Genomic DNA, 26,072 nt, shown 5'->3' with positions numbered 1-26,072 from the left:
CCGCTTGTGTTCCCTCTCTTGCTGTGTCTCTGTCAAATAAATAAATAAAATCTTTAATAAATAAATAAATAGGTCAATAATACAAAGTACTTAAAGTAGGACCTGGCATTGGAAGTGCTATATACGTATGAAGTATCACTGTTACCAAGCCATGATTCTCAAACCCACAGCAGTGTGAGCATCTCTGACAGAATCAGTCTTTGTATATGGACAGTGAAGCATGGCTACTTCTCGTTACTTCTTTGTTGATACCAAATCATCAAATCTTTTAGAATCTCTAAAACTAAGAAACAGAGTTTTATTTAAGCCCAAGTTAGGACAGCTGCCCAGGAAACACACTCTCCACAGGAGGTGGTCTGGAGAATTAAGAGTTTTTAGAGGACTTTGTATACTCTTGACATCTTGTAAAAGCTCCAAAGTCTATAGATTAGCATAAAGGCAGACATTGTAAGGCAGACATTGTGAGTTTTATTGTAAAGGAATGCAGGGGAGTAGGAGCACTGATCAGTATCTCAAGGACAAGATGGTTTTCCTCCAGGCTACTATTCACAAAGATGTACAGTGTGTGCACAGTGGGCCATAAATCAGGCTTTGGGTTTAAACAAAGTTTACATACAGTCATATTGACTGAGAAAAAAATCAAAGATGCCTTTAGATTTTTCTCTCATCACTTTCTTGTCCTTGGGTGTCCAGCAAGGTTAAACTATAGGGAAAATATCAGAATTTGTTTTCATCTCTACTACAGTAAAAGGATGGATATGAGCCGTCGTCAGGATGCTGGAAATTCCCCTACAGGAGTTCCTCTGCGACCCTCTTAGCATCAGCAACAGCAGCAAAGACGAAGAGACGCAGGAGTTCCCCGTCTGCTCCCCATCCCTCTCCCCCACAGCTGCCAGTACGCCCGATCAGGTCCTTCGGCGCTGCCGAGGACACAAGGGGTGGGGGTGGGGGGTAGGGAAGAGATCCACCACTGAAATTAGGCACTGCTCGTGGGCACAACCCAAGCGACTTTCAAAGGTGCGGGGGGACAGGCAACATCAAGAATATCCAGGGAGTGAGACGGTGGAGCGTTTGACGGGAAGTGATAAAGTGGCCACGAGGTGGCAGAGAGTGACAGCGACTCTGTTTCGCGGGAGCGCCCTGACTTCATCCTTGACGCTCTTGGAAGCTCTCTGCCAACACTCCAGTCTTCTCCCACGTTCCACGTTCCGGGGTCCTCTTTCTTTCCCTAGTCCCTCTTTCCTTTCAGAAGGCTTCCGTTTTCCCTGTCACGACGCTGGGTTCCTGTTCTCCCAGTTGCCCTGCTTGCTGCCTCTGCTGGCAACCCCCAGCGTGGGAAGGCGGAAGCTGCTCCTCCCGCAAACCTCTAAGTCCTGTGTTGCGTGGAAGCTGAGCACGGCGGGTGACAGGGTTCCCCTGGCTTCAGCATGTCACCAGCCGGGCTGGGGGCCAGCAGCCCTGCATGATGAAAGGCTGCCGGCTTGCTTTATGTCACCTTCCCAAATGTCCTGAGTGGCGTCACTCTGAGTTTTCCAGATGATACGATCTTCCACGGAGGACATAAATGGGGGCCCTGAAGTTGGAGCAGCGCGAGCAGACAGAAGGGGCCTTCCCTCCAAAGCCCTCCGTACTGTCCCTCCTCTGAGAAGGGCAACTGTGCAGTCTCCCTGTGTCCTAGAATGGCACCCCAGACTCTGCCATGGCTGTCCATGGAGAGTTTTCTTCTTCCCCTGTCTTCCTCAAAATGAAGCCTATTGTAAAACATCCTTAGTAACTCCGGGAGCATGCCAGCCACCACGCCTTTGCTGTCTGCCCCTCTTCAAAAATCCGTTTATTTTAGGGCTAATCCTAAATGTAGATTTATTTAGAAAATGCAGCTCAGGGGCGCTGGGGTGGCTCAGATGGTTCTGCGTCTGCCTTCGCTCAGGTCCTGGCATTGGGCCCCCACGTGTGACTTCCAGCCCAGCAAGGAGCCTGCTTCTCCCTCTCTTTCTACTGTTCCCCCTGGTTGTGCTCTCTTGCTCTGTCAAATAAATAAATAAAATCTTTTAAAAAAAAAGAAAGAAAGAAAGAAAAAGAAAATGCAGCTTACTGGCATGTAACTCCATAAATATGCCGAAAAGCCAAACCCAAGGAGATTCCCCCACTCTTCATCCTGCATCAGACAAGAGTGTCTTCTCTCCTTCCAGGCGGGGAAAGGTTGGCTAAGTAAGAATAAAATTTTGAGGAGAAGTGGGGGAGAGGAAGGGCACGTTTTGTTTTCTCCTTGAGAGACAGCAGCAAACCCCAGGAATAGAACGCAAATGCCTCCATGTTTTGGGGGTGTTCCCGAGGCCCCTGCGCATTGATGGGGGGCTTCCAGTCCCCCCACCCAGAAGAAAGAAGAGTTCCTGAGTGGGATGTGACCCTTGAATGAGAGAATATAAGTAAGAGTGCTTCGTGAGAATCAGGTGGCAGTTGGGTATAAAGTATGTGAACCCACACGGTGGTCAGGACTAAGTGACATGTCGGGTCACTGTTTGGCAAATACCGACAGCAAAATGCTGACTGTAACTGAAATCCAAGTGTCACTGGTTCAAGAGCCCTCACCTATATAATAAAGAGTTTCCATACAGTATATTTGGGAAGAAGTTTTGTCCCATTTCCTATATCACCCAATTCTAGACCAACCATCTCCATTCCGTCATGGGCTGTCACAGCTCGCCACTGGCCACTTCTACTGGTCCAATCCACTTCCCCAAATCCCAGGATGCTACCCACATACTGGCTCAGGAGGCAGGAAAATCTATTTTCTACTGTGTTCAAGGCATGAATAAAGACGTCTCCCTTAATTCCTTACAGTATTGTTGAGATCAGGCTGAAATGGTTACCAAAACTTGACTGAGAGCAAGACTCATATATGAAGTATATGAACAGCAAATGAGTGATTATGTCACATGACTCTATTATCCCACCATTCCTGAGAAACAGGGCTCTTGGTGACAAAGAAAGGCGACACAAATACAAGAGGCTAAGTTAAAATCCTGGTGACACTGCATTTGAAAAAGAGAAGTATCAGTAGTAACTTGTAAGCTATTTTATCTAAAATATTCCCTTGCTCTGTCCACTGAAAAAAAAACAAGAAAAAATGGTCAACTCGGTATCAGTGAACACATCTAGTGCCAATATTGTGGTCCTGAAATAATTTTTTAATATTTTATTTATTTGACAGATGAGATCACAAGGAGGCAGAGAGGCAGGCAGAGAGAGGGGGAAACAGGCTCCCTGCTGAGCAGAGTGCCAGACACGGGGCTCCATCCCAGGACCCCGAGATCACAACCCAAGATGAAGGCAGAGGCTCTAACCCACTGAGCCACCCAGGCCTGAATATTGAGCATTTCTGGTCCTGAAATATTTTTACCATTAAAAGAAACCATGGCTGGGGCACCTGAGTGGCTCAGTCCGTTAAGCAACCAACCCTTGATCTCAACTTAGGTCCTGATCTCAAGGGTTGTGAGTTCAAGCCCCACGTTGGGCTCTACACTGAGTATAGAGCCTACTTTACAAAAAAAAAAAAAGAAGAAAAAGAAGGAGGAGGAGGAGGGGGAAAGAGAGAGAGAGAAAGAAAGAAACAAAGAAACAAACCATGGCTTCTTGAAGAAATGGCTGATTCCAGGTCTGAGGCAGGAAAGATAATAGTGACTGTGTAACACCTCATGGAAAATGACCATTAGGGTGTATAAACGGGATTCAGGGGACATTCATTGGTGAGGAAGTAATAAGAACAATAATTGCAATCAACTGAAAAGCATCAAATACGTTTAGATCCATGGGTTTAAACTACTTTTTAAAAACCCTATTTGATCAGGGCGCCTGGGTGGCTCAGTGGGTTAAAGCCTCTGCCTTCGGCTCAGGTCATGATCCCAGAGTCCTGAGATGGAGCCCCATATCAGGCTCTCTGCTTAGCAGGGAGCCTGCTTCCTCCTCTCTCTCTCTTTCTGCCTGCCTCTCTGCCTACTTGTGATCTCTGTCAAATAAATAAATAAAATCTTTTTAAAAAAATAAAAAAAATAAAAAAATTAAAACCCTATTTGATCACCTTCAGTAGATGATAAGGGAAGAACATATTATTGAGAAATGGTAAATAAAGGGAAAGAATCAGACATGTGTTCTGCCTTTCCTGTAGGAACTGATCCATTAGGGAACCAAATAGTAGAAGGAAGTTTCTTTTAATAGACATATTCAAACTACAAGTAAGGAAGGAGGGATTGGATTAGAATATCATCATTTTGTGACTCCTGATTCATTAATACACATGGGCACTGAGCTGTCAGTGGTTGTTAACCACACACACACACACACACACACACTCTCCTGCACATGCACAAATGTGTGTTCACACACAAACACATGCGTACCCCTACATGTGCAAACATAGGTATACATACACATATGTGTGCAAACATGCACATACACGTGCAAATATACATGCAACACATACACCTGTGCACACCTACATGTGCAAACACCTGTGTGTGCAGACATATATGCACATGTGTGCGCTTGTGCGCTGCAAACATATGTGTGTACATGCGGGCACACCCCTGCCTGTGCAAACATGCATGCACACAGAGCAGTGGGAATGTGCAGCAACACAGAGCACCTGCCTCAGTAACCACTCATGATCCCCTTCACACCCCGTCTACACTGGTGCAGAAAAGGTGCCTGCGGGTAACTTGTCTCCCCTGATCATCTTGCACGGGGCCTGGACCCTGAGTCTGTTCATTCAGCTCTTCCTTTCCGCAACACTGCCTCCCCTTTTGAGGTCCCCCCCACCTGACACTTTGAAAGTGTTTTTGGTAATTCTTGGCTGTTTTTTAAAGAATGTTTACACATATGGGTAAGTACCAGAGGTATCACATTCAAAATGTTCACAGGTGGAAGGCCTCTCCTTCCCCGCCTGCATTCCAGCCACCAGTTCCTCCCAGAGGCAATAAATGTTACTCCTCTTTTTGCTGAGTATCAACCACTCCCATATACTGAAGCTGGCCCGGAAAGGAGGTTCCAGAAAACTGGTTTTGCAAGCCTTGGGCTTCTACCACCTGAGGCAGGAGAAAGTAGGGGAGAGAGCTGGTCGGGTGCTTTGAGTCTGCACTGTCCAAGCATCCTCACAGAGCATTTAGTTCCTGTGCTGTCATTACTTATTTACGAGTCTCTCTCGCCTCCTAAACCGTGAGTCCCTTGGAGGCTGCGTGGGCCCACCTTGGCCTTTATGACAGCATCACCTTCTGATCCTTCTATAACTCCTGGGAATGGCTCACCATGGCCTTTAGAGCAGGCCTCCTGGCCCTAGAAAGGAGGTGTGCCCTGGGAGCCCCCCTTGGGAACCCTACCTGGTGCCCCTCCCACATCCAACCTAGGACCCCACACCCGTCCAGCGCTCGGAGGGGCTGCAGTAGTATAGCCCATCAAGTATCTGTGGCTGTGTTCTCACAGCCGCCCACCTCCCTGTCTTCCACAGGTGTTCCCACACGATCGATGACAGTCCAGTGTCACCAGGGAAGCCCGGGCTGCTGCCTGTCCCACCTCCCGCATCTGAGCACGAAGCTAAGTTAGCCAAGCAGATTCCTTCTGAGATGAGATCACTCCCCAAGCGCTGAACACCAGAAGGGCCTGCACATGTGCAAAATGGATCTTAAGCCCAAGCAGAGCCTTGGGGACAAAGGTTAGAAAAATGTCGATGGGCCAGAGCCTAACCTCACGGGTGAAGTGAGGGCACCAGCAAAGAGGAGGAGAGAGAAGCAGGAGCAGTCGGGCCCCAGCGCCTGAACATTCAGCAGGGTGGGGGGAGGCACACAGGACTTGCAATCCGGCCACGGCAGAATTTCCAGGAATGTCCAGGGACCAGCAAGCCCTGGGGAGGGGTGTCCTGCAGAGCCAGGATCCCGAAGAGTGGCCTGACAAGGAAGGGCACAAGGAGCCCCAGCAGAGGGGGCAGGAACACAGGGCACCCAGGCGATCATGGACGGTGGAGGAAGAGTATGTAACTGTACAGGGTGGAGAGGGGGTGGGTACGGGGTGATGAGAATCGATGGTCATGGTGTATCGTCAAGAAGCAACGTCTAAAATTGATATACCAAGAAGCAGCACACGCATCATATACAGAGGTAAGGAGGCAACCATCAGGAAAATCAAATACAGAAAGAGTCCAAAAGCGGTTGCTCCAGGAAAGGACAGAAGGGATCAGGTGGTACTGGGAACTCCTGCTTGCCTGTCCTAGAGGACTGATTTAACAATCGTGCCTGAACTCTGGTAGCGAAAATCTTGGAAATAAGAGAGGGGTGGCTATCATGCATTCGAGAGAGCTGGCCATTCAAAATAGTAAAAATAAAGTATATTGTGTTATTTAAAGGCTATTTATTTAAAAATAACGTATATTGTGTTCTTTCCAGAAAACAGAGCCATTTCTTGAGGGTATAAAACAGCCAGAATTTCACTACATCAGTTCCCATTCCTGTGAAGTAGGTCACGGTTCACCTCCTTCCCACCACCACGGGAAACCAGATACCTCCAGCTTGGTTGCACTGTTAACCATTTAAACAGAGATAACTAATCAACTAGTCACTAGATATGCTGCTATTTCAAACGAAATCAGACTTTGCCCCAAGATATTGGACCTAATATGTATTATTTGCCTAACTTGCAGTTTTGTGTGTACCCAGAATTTCTTACCAATCAAGAATCTACCAGATCATTATACTTTTGTGCCCCGGGGACCTACAGCCCACTGCCCTCTGTGCCAGTGGCCACACAGTAACCTTTGTCCCACACAACCTTGCAAAGATGCACTCCTGGTACCTGTGTGTTTTGTGTCTATGTTTGGCTTTGACTTTTTGGTGAAGGAAAAAAAAAATGCCTTTGCTCAGTAAAACCCAGGCAGTGAGCAAAATTTAAAACTGCTTTAATACTGGGAGGAAAAAATAGACATCGGGGAAACAAAATAGAGAATCCCAAAATAGACCCAAATACATATGGCATTTTATTTTCTGATATAGGTGACATTTTAAACAAGGAGGAAAAACATGGATCCACGGACAAACTGTTAGCAAGGAAAAGCTGGGTTCTTGCTGCATTCCTTCCTTTTTGGTGCCTCAAAGGCTTAACCCCAAATTATCAAAGATTTAACACATGTCAAGGAGTTGAACATAAAATAAACCATAGAATTTCAAAAAAAAAAAAAAAAAAAAAGCATGAGTCCAGGTTGGAAAAGGCCTTCCTAAGAAGGATATAAAAACCTAGAGCCCATAAAGCAAACAGTTGGTCATTTTAAATACACAATTTTTTATGGAATAAAAGTAGCCTGGAAAGGTCTAAAGACTGGTATTAAATGAAAAAAGATATTTACAACAACATATGGCAGCAAAGGACTAATTTCCTTAAGTGATGAAAAGCCTGTATAAGTTAATAAGAAAAAAAAAAACGACAATCCAGTATGAAAATGAGCAAAAGATAAGAGCTGACAGTGTTTAAAGAAAAAACAGTGTCAGCCATTAAATCCAAATGAATACATATTAAAACTTGCTAATAACTAGATAAATCAAATCAAAACAAAAGTGAAATACCTATGACATTGACTTAGTATTTGATGACAGCCAATGTTGTTGAAGATGTGGGAGAAATAGGCTCCCATATTCTACTGTGGGAACATTGACTGAGGACCTCTTGGGGAGGAATATTTGGCCACAGCTATCAGTATTTACTGTACCTTGACCTAGCATTTCCACTAAGAAGGAGATATACTCCAGGCATATTTACAAAAGCTTGCCAGGAGATTCTATGAGGTTGGGTTCCTTGGAGAGAGAGACTAGATTGACCAACAGCAGGAAACTTATAAAAATAATTAAGTGCCTGACAACACTGATTGTTGGCAAGGTTGCTGAGCAATAAGAAATCTCCTATGCTTCGGGGTGTGGGGAGGAATGGGTGCTAATATTTAGAAACAGCAAACACTACCCAGTAAAGTGGTTGCTTACATGACCTAGAAATTCAAGTCCTAGAAATATATATTTAAAAACTGGTGCACATATGCATCAAAATATAGCTATAACCATGTTCATAAAAGCACTTTTCTATAGTAGGCCCAAACTGGAAACAATCCAAGTGAACACAATCATTAGAATTGATTTTTTTAAGTGGGATTTAGATATATAATGGAATAATACTACAGAGCCATGAAAATGACTACATGCCACAATATGAGTCAGTCTTATAAATAGAACATTGAGCAAAAGAAGCAAGAAACAACAGAATTCATAAAAATGGTTCCATCTAACTAAAGTTCATAAGCAGAAAAATAAACGATCCTATTTGGAAATGCATTCATAGATGGTAAAATTTTTTCAAAGAATTTTATTTATTTATTTGACAGACAAAGATCACAAGTAGGCAGAGAGACAGGCGGGACGAGGGGGGTGGGAAGCAGGTTCCCTGATGAGCAGGGAGCCCGATGCGGGGCTCGATCCCAGGACCCTGAGATCATGACCTGAGCCAAAGGCAGAAGCTTTAATCCGCTGAGCTACCCAGGTACCCCGATGGTAAAATTTTTTAAATGCAAGAAAATTGTTATCACAATCATCAAGATGGAGTAGCTTCTAGTTGGTAGGAATAATGCTGTAATTGAGGAGGAGTCTCTGGGGGTCGTTGGGTGGTAGCCATGTTCTATTCTTGTCATGGACAGTATCTGAACCGCGTGTGTGTGCGTGCATGTGTGCATTATAGAGCACAATGTGTACATTAGAAAGCACAATGAAATAAGGACAAGAGAAATTCTAAAGGTATTACTGAACATCCCTGTGATATGTTGAATACAATGCCATAGTCAAAGAAGAGAACAGGGTGGTTCTTGCAGGTCTCTAAGATGTGCTGAATGAAGGAAACAGGTGCCAAAGTTTGCAGAGCAGAAAGTCTTGTGTGTAAATGAAACAGAAAGATAGGAATACAGATAGATGATAATGGGTTGTACACACATATGTATATATATTTATATATAAATAGATGAGTGATGAATAGATAATAGGGAGATAGAGACAGAGGACAGATAAATATATGGATAACGCAGATACATAAACACACTGATATTTGATAGATGCATACATAGAAAGATAAATACTTCAAAAAAATACTTCGTTACCCTGTTTAGATACCTAAACAGATACCTAGGGAGATAAATGCATAAAGAGAGAAAGACCCACACACAGATAGGTGGTAGAAAGATAAAACAAAGGAACGAATACATAGATATAGATTACATAGAAAGAAAGATCCAAAAAAAGACAGAAAGGTAATAAGTAATAGATAAACTGACTCATAGATACACAGGTGCAATGATAGACAAGCAGATGAACCCAGAGGTGACAGTCAGGATTCAGGTGTACAGGTTTTGTTTGTTTCATTCTGGGAGGGAATTAGAAGAACACTAATAGTGGCTCCCACCATACAATGTTACAATATACAGCCATAAAATATCAGGGGGCAGTGCTTGTGAGCATATACCATTTCAATATGTTGTTTAATATATGTGTCATTTTCACATATATTCTCTTTTACATGCATAAAAAAAGTAATAGTGTAAACTGAATATTAAAATAATAATGTCTGGTGGTGCCTGGATGATGCAGTTGGTTAAGCATCCTAACCTCGGTTTCAGCTCAGGTCTCAATCTCAGGGTCACCATCTCAGCGTCATGAGATCGAGCCCCGCATTGGGCTGGGTGTGGAGTCTGCTTCAGATTCTCTCTCTCCCTCTCCTCCTGCCTCTCCCTACTGTGCCCTCTGTCTCTCTAAAATAAATACAGTAAGTCTTTAAAACAATAACAATAATGTCTGAATAACAGATCTGTGGACCATCTTATTCCATTGTGCCCCTCATTTTGATTTCCCAAAACAGCAACAATTAGTATCTATGTTTGATTTAAAAATACGTCTCCAACTAGGGTATATACACAAGACACAGACATTCTTCACTTAAGGAAAACCAAAAGGACCCGGCCCGTCAGTCGTTACCCTCTTTTCATTCACAAACTTTTCACTTGAGTCTTTAAGCAAGGATGGGTGTCTTTGGCAAGGTCCTGGCTAGCTTTTTCCCTGAAAAGCTATGTGAAGTGGGTGTCTTTTGCTCCAGGGCCTGGGTATGTGATAGGGAAGAATGTGTCAGAGAAGGGACAGGCTCAGAGCCCGCCTTCAAGCAGAGCCATGACTTCACTCAATCAGCGGACATGAAGCCAAATCAAACAGCCCAGCAAACCACAACAGCATTGCCCAAAGAGTCATTCATTGACTTGCTAGACAAATATTTACTGGTCCCCTCCCAAACACTAAAATGGTCCCAGATCCTGGAAGCACAAAGATGAAGTGTCTTCCTCTACAGCTATTACATTATCTGTTATATGGATAACAGAGGTGGTAGTGAATATGTGTAACAAAAGGTCAGGTATTGAGTGCCCTGAAGAGCAACAAAGCAAGCACAGGAGATAATAAACAGATTTGTCTGCTTTAGATGGGCTGTTCGAGAAAGGCCTCCCTGAGATGGTGACTTTTGCGCAGAGACTCAAATGAGGAGAGGAAACAATGGTACAAAGATGGCGGGGGGGGGGGGGGGGGGGGGTGCCAGTGGTGGGGAAGGCACGTGCAAAGGCCTGAGGTCTCCGTGGCTTACAACAGGAGATGAGATTAGAGAGGTCAGCAGGAGCCGGATCAAGCACAGTCTTTCTCATGGCTTTGTATTTAATTCTCTATGTGCTATTGCAGTGACAGCCAAACTCTGAGGTGACCAGTAATGCTGAGAGCTGTCTTTCGCTTGCTGGGCAGTCTCCTGAAGTCCTTTGGGAGGTGTTTCGAAGACAACCACACACCACAGCTTCCCGCCAGGACTGGCGGTATCTCCCCTGTGGCTCCCTTGGCACAAGTAAGTACTTCTGACCACTTCCTTACTCCACAGCTTCTGGAAGTGCTCTCCAGCCTCTCACGCTGAGCTCGCTCTTCTCTGCATGTCACAGTCCCACTCTGCTATCAGGGCCCAGAAGAATCCCCAACTGCACCCTTTTACCAAACCCACCGGGAGCCCAGATGGCCCCCTGTTCGGCAACCTCACATCCCCTTCTCCACCAGGAGCACAGTGAGCCAGCCTCAGCCTCTACACATGGGCCAAAGAACAGTCCCCTGTGTCCCCCAACAGCAAGCGCCATCTTACCACTCCTCGGGTGGTCCCAAAGAAGCCCCTCTCCTTGGGCCAGTGTTCCTCGACCTTGACACTAGAGACATTTGAAGCAGTGGATTTGGTGTTTGGCTCTGGGGCTCGTCATGGGGACGGTCCTGTGCCAGCAGGATGTTCCGCAGCATCTCTCCCATGGAAGCCTGCAGCATCTCCACAGTCATGACAACTCCAAAGGCTTCAGGCATTGCTAGTGTCATCTGTGGGGGGAGGGGAGTTCCCCTCGGTTTAAGAGCTACCTTCAGCCCTAGGCTAAAGGAGAGGAAAAAGCCTGCTTCCCTGTAGAAATGGGTGTGACTTCAAAGGCCGAGGCAAGAGCTCTTAGTCAATCTTGACTCCACCTTGGCCTTCCCAGATTCTTTTACAGCTTAAGTGGTAAAGGCTCAAGACTTGGGAAACCAGTTCTCAGTACTCTTTTACGAGTACTGCAAAGGTCCTCTGCCATCTCCCTAAAAAACAGGGAGTGTTTGGAACCAGAGTCTTGGAACCTCAATCAAAATGGAGACAGAAATGGTCCCGTCCTCATGCACTATGATCGAATCATTTGGTGAAAAGTAAAGAGGCCATACCACGCCTAGCACAGTCTCCGCAGGGAGTATCTCTGCGAGGATTCACAGGAGGGCTTGACAGATAATATTTGTTCTTCCGGAGGAAGGGAATGAGGTGACGGGGCGAGCAGAGACGGAAGGCCTTTCACTCTGAAACTTTTTAATTCTAAACCATAATGTTATCTATAATGTTACTTTCCAAAGGAAAAGAGAGCCAAGAAGTCAAAACAGCAGCAACTTCAGAACCTTATAAGGAGAGGCAGAAGTGCACGAGACAACGTGCACGCGGAGAGCCTGAATTCTGGAAAGCGAGATGGTCCAGCTGTTCTGTGGTCCAAGCATGTCCTCAGGTAAAAAATGGAAGGAAATACAAGCAACTTGTGTTATTTCTTTTTAAAGATTTTTATTTATTTATTTATTTGACAGATCACAAGTAGGCAGGGCAGCAGGCGGAGAGAGAGGGGGAAGCAGGCTCTCCCACTGAGCAGAGAGCTCGATAGGGGGCTCGATCCCAGGACCCTGAGATCATGACCTGAGCCGGAGACAGAGGCTTAACTCACTGAGCCACCCAGGCGCCCCAAGGACTTGTGCTATTTTTATACAAATACTGCAAGTTCACAGGATCTTTTCTCTAAAGGATGGATTTAAAAGCTTGTCTATTTCCACCAGAAGACACAAAATCAATGTATTCATTCATTCCTTCTTTCAGGCACTGTTCTGAGTGCAGGGGATAGAGCTGCAATGAAAACAAAACCCCAAACCTCATCTCTTTTAATGCAGCGAGATCAGGAAAATGCAAAATAAGTTAAGTAAACTACACATGTGTTCACGGGCGAGAAAAGCTCAAGAGGAAGAGGAAATCATGGAGGGTTTGAAAGGAGCTTCAGGTGGGGAGGTGGGCACTGAGGTGTTAAATACGGTGGTCAGGACGGGAGGCTTCAACAAGAAGATGGCTTTCAAACCAAGTCCTGAAGCTGTTGAGGTGGGGAGACCTTCGGACGTTCACTTGGCCACATGCTCAGAAGGGCCCCATTTTGGGATTCATGCTCTGCCCTCCCAGTCTTGAAACTCTTAATAAATTTTGAATAAGAATCCCCACATTTTCATTTTGTACGGGGCCTGCTTCCCGATAATCAGGGGATTAACTTTCCAGGCAAAGAGAATAGGAAAGACCATACCTGGAGTTTTCAAGGAACAAGGAGGTCGGGGGGACCAGAGATGGAGTCAGGACAGGACATGCATCACCTAACACAAGACGGTCCTGAGTTCTGGGCTCTCCCTTCCCGTGAGATACAGAGCAATCTGTGGGCTTTGAGCAGAAGAGTGACACAATACTTTTAAGAGAATTACTGAATTTTATTTAGTAATAGACTATTGATGGCAAGGATGGAATTAAAGGAGACCAGTCGGGAGGCTATGACCCTAAACCAAGTGGGACTTGGCTTGGACCAGAGTATTTTTAGGGGGAAGGTAGTGAGAGGTAGTCAGATTCTGGATGCATTATGGAGGATTTGTCAGATTTTATATAGTATAAGACATTAAAAGAAGAGTCAATGTTGACTCTGAAGTCGGCTCAAATAATTGGAGGGATGGAGTTGCCATTTTTGGAATGCAGAAGGTTCTGAGAGAAGCGAATTTTCCAGGAAGTATAAGGAATTCACTTAGAGATATTTTAAGTTTCAGATGACTACCCTGCCTCTAAGAAGAGATGTTCAGGAGGTCCTCTGTGTCAGGAGTTTGGGGGAGAATCCACACTGACAATGTATATTTAGGAATCATTAGCTCCCATGGATGAAATTTAAAGTCACGGGAGTAGATGAGTCCCACGCAAGTGTGTAGACAGAGAAGCAGGTTAACGTGTGAGTTCTGAGGTGCTCTGTGGTAGAGGTATGAACATGAGGCAGAATCAGCAAAGGGAGTTCCTAAAGTATACTTCATGCATAAAAATTACCATCCTAATAGAGACCAACTAAGAAGACTATCTTTTACTGTGTTGAAAAATAAATGGCATACCTCCCTGCAGATGTTTACAATTTTTTAAACGATTTTATTTATTCATTTGAGAGAGATACAGAGACAGAGCACAAGAAGGGGGAGAGGGAGAAGCAGACTCCCCACTGAGCTGGGGGTCCAACATGGGGCTTGATCCCAGGACCTGGAAATCATGACCTGAGCCGATGGTAGATGCTTAACCATTTGAGCCACCCAGGCACCCCAGATGTTTACAGTCTTAACATCAGTCCAGGCTTTGGTAAGAGCTCCCAATTCACACAACCCACTGCCAGATGATTAACTCAAGAGCGATGAATCCCAAGTCATGGAAATGGCTGATTACTATTACTGTTGTTGTTGTTAATAATTTTAAAAGAAGGGAGAGAGTCTGGATTTGTAGGATGACCAATGATGTCCCCCCACCTGAGGCGATTCCCAGGGCACAGGATTTTGAGCCACTAACACTGGAAAGCCCCAGGCAAGCTGGGATGAGTTGGTCAACCCAACTTAGTGTCCATCTTTTATTCGAATCCAGTCCCGCCTGCCAATTACCTTGGGTTTTCTCCCCTGGAAAAATAGCGTAATGCAAGATGGTTATTAAGACAAAACAAGAATATTGTGTATCAGAATGCCTGACAGTTGGTGGGTCCTGGACCAGCCCGCAATCCTTACATCGGAAGGATGAGAGATTACTCCAACCTTTGTTGTGAAAGAGAGGAGGAGGTAAGAGGATCAACGCTCAGAGACCAGACCCATCGCTCTCCTTTGTTCCTGGTCTTACTGGTCCTTTAGGATCCTCACAAATCCTTATCACTGTTTCTTAAGCACACAAAATGTGACAAGGGGTCTTACAGGAACTAGGAGAATCTGTTTAGGGGAAAGATATGCTAATCTGCGTGTGTTAGAAGTGCTGCTAAACAGAGCCTAAGGGACAATGCATACACCCTTGGATCCCAGGGTGGCTGTTTGGGCTAAGAAAGCTTTGGGAAGGTAACTCCCCGCAGCACTCCAACCTCAGAGTGGTCACACAGGCCTCAGTGCTCCAAGGCCCACGCCCTTCTCCAAAACCTTCCATAGCCCCCAGCACTTCTGTGTTACAGTTTAGCAAAAGCCAGGTGTTATGACTAAGTTCGTGCTCTATGTTAACCCCAAAAGGTAAGTACTCAATAAATAATAGCTATCATTACTACTGGAGGAACAACAGCACGAGGTTACAGCAAACATAGTTAGGGTTCACAATTAGGATCCCGAGTTACAAAGGAACACGAACGTACGTTCATTATGTTCTGTTTAGCACCTTTATCCATTAAGAGGTAGCGGGTCATGACATGAAATACGGAGAACGAGGCCAACACAATATTCGGTTCTGTCATAAACAGTATTTACACCATCATAATCATATGAACACTGGTTATTGACTTCTGACTTGTAGAATGGAACTACAGATAAATTACGGAGAAATTAAACATAGTTTCAAAACAAAGTATGAACTTTTTAAATTATTTATTTTAAGATATTTTATTTATTCATTTGCAAGAGAGAGAAACATCCGAGAGAGCACAAGCAGGGAGAGCGGGAGGCAGAGGGAGAAGCAGGCTCCCCCTGAGCTGGGAGCCGGAAGATGTGGGACTTGATCCGAGAACCTGGAGATCACAACCTGAACAGAAGGCTGAAGGCAGGCGCTTAACCCTCTGAGCCACCCACGCAAGCCAGTGCAAATGTTAATCTGTACTTGGTCAAAGTGCGTCTATAGCTGTCAAAAGCAGGGGAATGAAATCGGGCAAAGAGGGGCTGAAGGCAGGAGAAGTACTAAGATTCTCAGTTCACAGTGGGAAATTAAATACTGTCTCTTATTTGAGGAATAAGAAACTGAGGTGTTTTTTTTTTCCCCACTGTTTAAGGAATTTTTATGAAAGCAAGAATTTTATAATCAACATTATATTTTCTTACTCAATTTAGTTAATTTAGTTTCTTATCAGTTTATTTAAAATGGAAGTGACAAAAACATGGAAGTGACATTCCAAGTGATTCCACAGTAAAGAATTAAACAAAATTTTAAAAAAAAAGGAATGCTTTACATTTTTGTACTTTGCTGAAAATTCTTTTTCTTGGGGTCTATAAACCATTAATTTCTTTTTATGTTTTGCTATTTTTGCTGGGTTTTTGTTTGCTTGTTATTATTAAGTCAGTAAGTAATCTAGGACTAGCATTATAAGAAGTGGCGACTTAGGGGCACCTGGGTGGCTCAGTCAGTTGGGCATTTGGCTCTGGTCATGGTCTCAGGGTGGTGACCCTGAGGCTGACATTGGGCTTGCCACTCGGCATGGAGTCTGCTTGTCCCTCTTCCCCTGTTCCTCCCCTAGGTCTCTGTCTCTAAAATAAATAAAATCTTTTTTTTTTTTTAAGTTGGAATTTTAATGTTTGCTTTAAGATGCCCGACTATAGTAAAGCAACTGAGACTGAGGCTAGAACCATTTGGGAGGGTAGGGAAGTCAGAGTTGATGGAGGTGAGCTAAACCCTCTCCCATCACAGACCAGCACGGTGCTAAGGGGATAAATTTTTAAAATGGTGTGTAAGAGTGTTGTTGAAGTATATGGAGATACCACCACAAGGGGATAAAAAGAAATTATTAAGGTCCTATCTGGGAACAGGACAAGTTGAGGCAGGAGACAGCCCTTGTACAGGAAAAAACATGCATCAGCATTTTCATGATAATATTTTCTGAATCTCTCCCTCCCCACCCCCCATTTGATTTTAAGAATGTGCATTAGTTCCATTTATGAACGTTTAAAAATAAAAAAAAAACAAAGAATGTGAAAATGGTTGCCCGTTCAAAATAATGTTTTTAAAGGATATTAAGTGTTTACAGGCCTTCAGCTTTTCATAAAACTGGGCTCTTCCAGAGTGACTGACTCATTCTTTGGATATGCAAAAAAGAAAAACAACAAATTTTACCCCACCCAGTCCCTCCTTCATTCTGAAGCTAGGCCATTAGCTCTCCAGCCACTGAAAACTAGACTCTCACACTTTTGACTGTACTTAGAACTACTTAGATAAGACGAGTCCGCCAGCCATTGGGTGCACCTCAGGACTCATCTGCTTGGCCGTCAAAACACAGTATCACAGCCTGGGGCAGGCGGGGGGCACTTAACACAACAGAAATGTATTGCTCGTGAGACGGAACCAAGGTATAGACGAGGCATCCCATCTGGAGCTTGGGGTCTTCTTCGAACTCATCCAGGCTGTGGCAGAATTCAGTTCTTTTCTGTGGTTGGGCTGAGGTCCCTGTTTTCTGGCAGCTGAGTGTCTCTCTGGGCTCCGGCTGCCCACTCTCGGGGTTCAGCCACATGACCCCTCAGTCGGCCATCCACCAGCGGGAGATGGGGCTTTCGGGAGGCCTTCTCTGTTGAAGTTTCGATGACGTCATGAGGATGGGGCCCTCGTGATGGGATTAGTATCCTTGTAAGAAGAGGAAGAAATGCCTCCCTCTCTAGACCGGCTGTCTCTGTCTCTCCGTCTCTGCCCTGCGAGGACACAGTGAGGAGGTGGCCAGCTGCAAGCCAGGAAGAGAGCCCTCACCAGAACCTCACTGCGTCCGGCACTCTGATCTCAACCTCCAGAACTGTGAGAATTAAATGTCTGCTGCTTAAGCCACTGAGTCTATGGTCTTCTGTTTCGGTGGCCCAAGTGGACTGAGACAGGCCTTCAGTGTGGATCTAGCTGGTATTTCCTTGGAACTACATGCAAATTGTATATTCTTGGCATTGATACCCCAAAAGTAATGCCATGTTCTTCTAACAACAGCCAACAGGACGTCCACAGTGTTCATTTGTCCCAGTACTGGTGGTGGCCTAACATTTATAAGATATGTCTGTCAGCATTCTCTGTGGTGAAATTAACTGAGGGCTATTTGGTATGAATCTCCAAACAATTAGCATGCAGTCTGTGCGGAGACCACTTAGAAATGATGTCAACCTTCTGTTCCTCGGCAAACATTTACCGAGCCGTTGTGACATCCACTAATGAATATTACCTGGATCAATTATTACTCTAATGATTGCAAGGTGCTTCTAATTCTAATCATTCCCTTTATAATACTAGTTAGCATTACACTGTGCCTGGGAGTCTTCTCTTCTCTTCTCCCCCATTTATTTATTTATTTGTGGGTTTATTTATAGCAGTACGGACTCCTGGGCTTCTGCTTTACTGAGCGGATTGTGTTTGCTACTATTATTATTTGTTTGATGCTCAATTGCCCCAGTTTTAGCCAGGGTAAGCTCCCATAAGCTGATTATTACGTCCTTATGGCATACCCCTTATTATTCTTTGAACAATTTTTACTTTCTGGCACAAAAATATCTCCGAAGCTCACACTGCACTTGTTTTTTCCGGATCTGGAATCAGCCATTTATCCAAAGATCCCCTGCGCCCTTCAGTGGGAAACAGTATTTAGAAACCAAGAGCTGGACACTGGTTATACTCATTGCTACTGGGATACTTCTAGACCCTCACTGGAGACAGAGCTAAAAGTACATGACCATGCACACACTGCCTATAAGTGCATGTCCACCTCAGTCTGTCTACACGTACGGATATGAGTTCACAAACATTTCCGACTCAAAACCAACACACAGCATTTCCTCCAGCCTTTGCTTTTCCGTGTTTTAATTCCCTTTTCAGATTCTGAGAAACCTGGATTCCATTACTCTCAATATGTTTGCTTTTTCAGCCAATTCCCCAGTGATAACCCAACTCCTCACCACTCACACAGTCCCCTTTGGCCGTGGCCCTGGCAGTCCCAGCCACACGGGCTGAGCCACTGACCCCCGTCCCACCAAACATACCAACCACGAAAGGTCAAGTCCTCAGCCCTAGACGTCCCGGCCACACGAGCTAATTCTTTGGCCCTGGCACCACCAATCTTGCCAGCTGATTCCTCATTCCCAATTCCACAGACCACATCGAGGACACCAATCAAAAAGATAACTTCTCAGAAAACCCAGAGTGCTGCCATGATTAAACCTGTTTACTACCTGGGGCACGTGAGTGGCTCAGTGGGCTAAAGCCTCTGCTTTCGGCTCAGGTCATGATCCCAGAGTTCTGGGATCAAGCCCTGCATCGGGCTCTCTGCTCAGCGGGGAGTCTACTTCCCTCTCTCTCTCTCTCTGCCTGTCTCTCTGCCTACTTGTGATCTCTCTCTGTCAAATAAATAAATAAAATCCTTTAAAAAAATTGTTTACTACAAAGAAAAAGACCTCAGTGAAGCAAGGTAGCTAACCCAGAAATACACCTAAATATCCACGCATTTTAGTCCATAATAAAGGTGTCATTTCTGATTAGTGGATTTATAGGTAATCTAGTCAGTAAAATAGGGGAGGGGAAATAAGAGAATTGTTAGAAAAAATAAGGCTGGGTTTATAGTTTATGCCAACATTAATTCCAGATTTATCAAAATTTTTTAATAAATCCATACAGGGGCCCCTGGATGGCTCAAATGGTTAAGGATCTCTTGATTTTGGCTCAGGTCAAGCACGATCTCAGGTTCATGAGTTGGAGGCCCGTGTCAGGCTCCTCCCTCAGTGCAGAGTCCACTTAAAAGTCTCTCTCCCTCCCTCTGCCGCCCCACTCACCTACATACTCACTCTCTCTCTAAAAAATAATAAATTAAAATTTAAATTTAAAAATACATCCATACAATTTGTGAATAAAGCGTGAGTAATTTGTATTAGATCCCGGAGCAGAAAAGGCTTTTCCAAGAAGGACACCAAGCCAAGAAGCTCTAAAGGCAGAAGTTTGATAAATGTAACCACACAAAAGTATAAATTCATGAAATTTCTCTTTGATCAATCAATACAGCCTAAAAAGCATTGACAAACCAGGAAAAAGATATTTGTTGTACAGGAGAGCAAACTGCTGATATCCTTATTTACATAAAGCTTTTAGAAGTAGACACAAAACATTCAAATAAAAAGGTAGATGGATAATTCTCAGGCTTACACAAAGGTAAAGCAATGAGAGCCAAGATGAGGGGATGCAGTGTTGCTCCCATGAAACCGGAAGGCAGGCCAGCAGCTTGGAGCCACAGAGGCTGTGAGCTCCGTGGGTTCCCTCCAGAGCTGCAGGGCACAACAGCCCCCTATCTTTGTGGCTGGTATGAGACATGCTCATTCTTGCATAGTGTCATGGAGTAAAGGTGTAAATTCACGAACTCTTTCTCGAAGAAAAGCTGGTCATTTATTTCAATATTTAAAAGGTACAGACCTGGGCGCTTCAGTCGGATAAGTGTCTGCCTTCAGCTCAGGTCATGATCCCAGAGTCTTGGGATGGAGTCCCATTCAGGCTCTTTGCTCGGCGGGGAGCCTGCTTCTCCCCCTGGTTGTGTACTTGTGCTTTCTCTCTCTCTCTCTCTGGCAAATAAATAAATAAAATCTTTTCTTAAAAAAATTTTTAAAAGCAAAACAAAGAACTGGGCATACGGTAGAAACCTGTTTGTATTAACAAAAGTTTACATAAAGAGATGAATACAGATTTGCAGCTACTCATAGATTTTTCTTTCCTAACGTACAGAGGCTACTTCAAGGCCATCTGAAACACCAAACACAGCAGTAAGGCAATACACTTATTCTGATCTTTGCCTCAGAGCTGGGTTCTTTTGGACTGAGAAATTTAACTGTGGGGGGCAAGGTTGAGCAAGGACAGTTTTTTTGTTTAAGATTTTATTTATTTATTTGAGAGAGAGCGCGCGCACACACACACAAGTAGGAGGAGCAGGCTCCCTGCTCAGCAAGGAGGCCAATGTGGGGCCTCGACCTCAGGACCCTGAGATCACGACCTGAGTCGAAGGCAGACGCTTCACCAACTAAGTCATCCAGGCACCCCAGCAAGGATAGTTTTTATCTCTTGCAATTTGAGGTACAATCCAGAGATGCCTCAAATACTGGATTTTATCTGTTCTATCTGGTCTGCTTGAAAATAAGTTAGCTAGGGAGTCTGGGTGGCTCAGTCAGTTAAGCGTCTGCCTTCAGCTCAGGTCACGATCCCAGAATCCTGGGATTGAGTCCCAGGTCAGGATCCTTGCTCTGCAAGGGGCCTGCTTCTCCCTCTACTTCTGTCTCTCATGCATACAAAAAAAATCTTTTTTAAAAAATGAGTTAGCTCTTGCCTGGACTCATCTCTTTTAATTCAGGTCTGCAATTCCTTTAATCCATAAATCTGAAGCCCAAAAAGCTCTGAGAACCAAAGTTTTCTGTAACTCTATGGTAGTGAAACTTGACCTAAATTGATGTGAGCTATTTCTTTATCCTTCTTAGTGTGAAAATAATGAGACACCTCACTGCAGAAATAGGAATGTGTTTGATTTGGGGCATTTTGTACTATACAGTATATGCCCTCTTAACTTTCTAAATTTAGAAAAATCCTGAATCCTCAAAAGCATCTAGCTCCAAAGTGTTTGGACCTGTACCTTGCTAAAAGCAGCAAGCAGCTGCCAACTCACCCTAAAATTTTGGTTCTGTCCAACTTAGGACGGAGTTGGAAAGCTCTTTCTTTCTGGAAGTTCTTCTTCCAGTTCTTTCCAACTTTCCAACTTTTCCCATAATTACAGGCTCAAGAGGAATCTCTGTTTGCCTCCCTGGTTCTCCCAGGAAGCGTTTTACCAACTATATTCCCTCCCCTACCTCCCCCAACACCACCACTGTGGCAGGGATTCACCTCACGGACTGCTAAACCAATGCTACATATTTGGGATTTTTATTATGGCGGCCCGCCAGTCCTGGTTCTAATTTTTTTTTTTTTTTTAAGAGGGAGAACACATGAGCAGGGGTGGAAGGCAAAGGGAGGAGGGAGTGGGAGAGAGAGCATCTTCAGCAGGTCCCTTACTCAGCATGGAGCTGACATGTGGCTCAGTCTCTCAACCCTGAAATCATGACTTGAGCAGGAACCAAGAACCAGATACTTAATGAACTGAGCCAATCAGGTGCCCCTCCTGGTCCTAATTTCTATATATTTAGAAGAGTCTAAAATGCTATAACACCAAATGAAATGGCTCAAGCAAAGTAAATCCTTACTTCTCGCTCATGGGACTTTTCTGCAGAAGCTAGTCCAGGTTAGCAAGAAGCTCTCTTCCATGCAGGGACCCAGGCTGACGGTAGGTCTGCCACCCAAGGTCACCCTGGTCATCACCACTCCAGCTTGCGAGCAGCGCGAAAGGCAAGAGCAAGCAGTTGCACAGGTCAGGTCTGGAGAGAGCACACCTCACTTTCGTTTACATTCCATTAGGGAGAACTCACTCACAAGAGCCAACCTAACTAGAAGAGAATTTAAGAAACATAGTGTAGTTGGACAGTCCCTGTGAACTTCCACTGATGCGCAGCAAAACATTTCTGACCACGTTCAAGCTAGCCAGGAATGAGTCTGGCTAGACTGCTGTTTGGGATTTTTAGGGATATGGAAAGGAGGGGACCCATGGTCATCTGCTAAGGGCAGGGGATGACGTTAGGGAAAATCTAGAAGAGAGTGAAATGAGAGCAGTCATGGTGCGTGAGGAATATGAACAGAGGTGGAAGAGAAAGCTGTTGGAGCTATTACTAGCTGCTCCTCCTTTGTTAAAACCTCCAAATGTTGAAAAGCCAATAGTAGAGACCTCTGTCCTAAACCTCATTCTATTCTCTCTTCATGTGATTTTAAATACCATCCATATGTCTTCCATTTCCAAAAGTGTATCTCAAGCTCAGACCTGGGAGCCAGGCTCTTACAGCAACTCTTTATCTTCCAGATATCTAAAGGGCACCCCCAAATAAGGTACAGCTGGAGAGACTGGCTAGTTGTTCCCCAAATTCTCTTCACCTCAAGCAGCCAGCTAATCATTTCCCAGCTTCCCACACAATGAGATGAAGCCATGGAGCCTGTCAGATCAAAAGTAGAAAGGGCTTAGATTCATGAATAAATGTATAAAACATTTCCACTGAAGACCCACATTGAACTGTTTTGTGAACAAGAAAAGAAAACTCTACTGTGTTCAGCCATTCCTATTTTAAGTCATTTGTCCAGCAGCAGTTAGCCTACCCAGACTACAGGTGTCTAAATCTGAACTCGACTCTCCTACCCCAAATCCTTCCCCCACCCATCTCCTCTACCTTGATAATTCATGCTTTTCTCCATTCTGATGCTGAGAACAGAAGCTTTCATTTCTTTCTTTTCCTTACCCACACATTCAGTCCACAAGCAAGGGCTCTTTGTTCTCTATTATTCAGTTTTGCTAAAATAACAAACAAACCCAAACTCACAGTGAGTCACAATAAATATTTATGCCTCACACACAAGCCTGCAGGCTGGCTGTGACTGAGCTAGGAGGCTTCGCTAACCTTGGTTGAGTTCACCCCAGTTCAGCTCCCGATTGCAAAGCAGGTTTGGATCTGCCAAGCCATGTGTCTCATTCTGGGACTCAGAGTCAAGAAGCAATGCTTTCCCAAAACATGCTCTTTTTTTCACGGTGGGAGGGGCGGAAGCAGGAAAGAGATGACAGAAATTTCCCATGCCTCATTGAAATCTCAGTCACGATCTGTGATTTCCTTGTTTTTATTGCTAGTTTCCCCTATTAAAATGTAAGCTCCATTAGTGCCTGGACTCTAGTAGGCACTTCTGTGTTTATTAACGTTAAGTGAGAGCATTCTGGAAAACTGGTTTGAGGCTAGGTTGCTAAGGATCTTGTGATGCAATGTGTGAAAGTCTGCACTTCTCTCAAATGCATTAGTGAGCCATCAAAGAGGTCTGCTTTAGAAAGGTAACAACTAAGGTAGTTGGGTGATGGATTCTAAAAGAGAAACCAGCTCAGAGGTTACTGTAATAGTCCAGATCAGAGGATACTTAAGCCTAAACTAAGGCAGAGAGACTAGTAAGGAGACTTTTGAGGTCTCATCATCAGCAATCAGCAATAATAACATTTATTAAGTGTCTACAGTAGGCCCAGACTCTGTGCTATCTTCGTAACAGGCAAGCAGAGTAGGTGCAGTGCACCAAACCTGCATATGCAAGGGTAAAACACAGCTGAATAAATGGCTGTTCCGGGATTCTGATTCCCAAGCCCACATTTCTAGCTCAGGTAATACTTAAATGCATAAAGGTGTGGCGGGAAAGCAAGCGAATGTGGCTTTGGATGCCCTGTGAGAAGCCTGCAATACAGTAAATGGTTCTCCGTGAAACAGAGATGGACTCCGGTTGACTTGCTGAAAAGGGTATTTCTTGGAAGACTGGGGGAATGGGGTGATGCTCACTGAGTCTGTGATAGGCTGGAGATACAGGTTTCACAAAAAGGTCAGGAACTCAGGGAGTTCCAGAGGGCTGGGCAACGGGAACCAATCATTCACACCTTCTTCTGACACTCCTCTTCCCTTTCTTTTTGTTCCCTTTTCTTTTGCTACAGTCCACTGCTCCTCATCTTTCGTCCCACAGGTTTTCGGTCTTCAGTCAAGTCTGGTTAAGCCAGCTCCACCTCCTTCTTCCCCCAGCCGGGGGATGAGATTTTTAAAAGGTCCCGCCCCGGTGGAGAGGTGCTCCTCTGTGGTCAGAGGTAACTGGGGGAGGGGCCGCATTACTGCCGCTGGTTCTCCAGTCATTGCTTTTACCACCTCAAGCTGCCTCTTCCTATAAAATATTAAGTGTCTTACTGGGTTCCGGCTGCGGTGGCTTAAACTGCAAATTTTCCTTTGTCCAAGTTCTGGAAGCTGAGAAGGTCAAGATCAAGGTGCCAACAGATGCTGATGAGAACCTGCTTCCTGGTTCACAGACTGCCGTCTTTTGGGCTGTGTCCTCACCTACAGACTAATAAGGGAGCTGTCCAAGGTCTTCGGTTATAAAGGCGCTAATCCCTTTCAAGAGGACCCCACCCTCATGGCCTAATCACCTCCCAAAGGCCTCACTCAAATATCCTCACATGAGGGACTAGATGTCAACAGTGGAATTAGGACGACACAGGCTACAGCAGCGAGGGGGCATTTTCCCCTCACTAAGGCAGAACCGCTTTCCTGCTTTCTTCCTTTCAGCGTTCAATCACAGCAAGCCCTCTACACTCAACGTGCCAGAAACTTGTAAAACGTAAGCCCTTCTCGTACCTAAGGAGCAGCTGAAAGCATGGGACATGAGAACTGCTGAGACAGCGATAATGAATTTATGAGCCGTCGAAGTACTTCTAAATGTACGGATAAACCAACACAATGAAAAGGAAAAAAAAATTTAAAAATTAAAAAAAAAAAAAAAGACAGAAAAAAAAGGAAAAAATATCCAGCCTAAACCGTCTGACATCGAGATTCCAACCTTTCCACAGCCTGACTTGGAACCATTCGGCTCCCAAGCATCCTCTCTCACAGCGGGGGCAGGTACCCCCACCGAAGAGACCCTAGGGGAGACCCGGAGGTGGCGACCGTCGGTAGTACGTGAGGGCATCCAGAGGGAAGGGGAGAGGGACGCACTTAAAACACGAGAAAACTGGGGACGTTGGTGCCTTGCGGGGCTGGTTCTTCCCGCTGAGTTTACGGACGGCAGAAACAAGCTCGAGCGCTCAGGCCGACCCCGCCTGCACGCCGTCAGGACCTCACCGCCTCAAGCCCGCTCCAGCGCCGGACTCGAAGGCGTACCTGGGCTTGTGAACACTCTCAGAGGTCTGTGGGTCCCCGAGGCGGTGCGGACTCGCTCCCACGGAAAGAGCCGTGAGGCGGGCGCCAGTGAAGCCGGCCGGCGGGAGCCGCGGGCGAGGGTGGGTGCGGGCGTCTCGCGGGCTGGGCTCCCTTCCGGCTCTCCGCAAAGTTGGCTACAACAGTACTTATGAGCTGGGGAAACGGACACGCCCCAACATCTCTAAATCCTCTCACTTGGCGAGTGCAGCAAGCGACCCTACGGGCCTTCCCCGCCCCGGAGAGCAGAGAAAACGAACCCAACCCACCCTGTCCCCCGGAGCTGGGGCGCTACCACTTCCGCGTACTGGTCGCGCAAGCCGCGCATGCGCCTACAAGCAAGCTACGGTGGCCCTGCTAAGGACAAATTATTGACGTGCAAACCCGATCCTAAAAGTATGAAGAGACTGGGGTGATTTAGGAGGCCACGGAGGCATTTACGGAAGGGAACTGATACATGGATTTGAGATGAGAAAGCGTAAAGTGTGGACAGCCGTAAGGAGGAAGAAATCCAGTTTCCGCGGCCCAACCACCCAACAGTGACTGCAAATGAACACTCAGAAGGCGCGCGGGGGCTGCCTAGGGCCCCGACGTGGGGGCGTGGTCTCGCGCTGCCTC

The 26,072-nt window shown here is 45.4% G+C and overlaps 1 protein-coding gene across 4 annotated transcripts in view; it reads right to left on the bottom strand.

Annotated features, from left to right (window-relative positions):
• RXRG (retinoid X receptor gamma) overlaps positions 1-25,769 on the bottom strand; it is a 213,567-nt gene extending 187,798 nt beyond the window's left edge. For 3 of the 4 annotated variants that reach the window (XM_059413397.1, XM_059413398.1, XM_059413400.1), the window contains exons 1-2: positions 25,419-25,769; positions 20,050-20,195 (exon numbers count right to left, since the gene is read on the bottom strand). The gene's annotated coding sequence lies outside the window, so the exon portion shown is untranslated. Of the gene's footprint in view, positions 1-20,049; positions 20,196-24,452 lie in introns of all 4 variants that reach the window. The other variant, XM_059413399.1, reaches the window with a different exon arrangement.
• Positions 25,770-26,072: the final 303 nt, after the last annotated feature.

Source organism: Mustela nigripes, chromosome 10, assembly GCF_022355385.1.
Source record: "Mustela nigripes isolate SB6536 chromosome 10, MUSNIG.SB6536, whole genome shotgun sequence".
NCBI classification, from domain to species: domain Eukaryota; kingdom Metazoa; phylum Chordata; class Mammalia; order Carnivora; family Mustelidae; genus Mustela; species Mustela nigripes.
The sequence above is the reverse complement of the archived record's forward strand: the minus strand, read 5'-3'. Positions and strand labels throughout refer to the sequence as shown.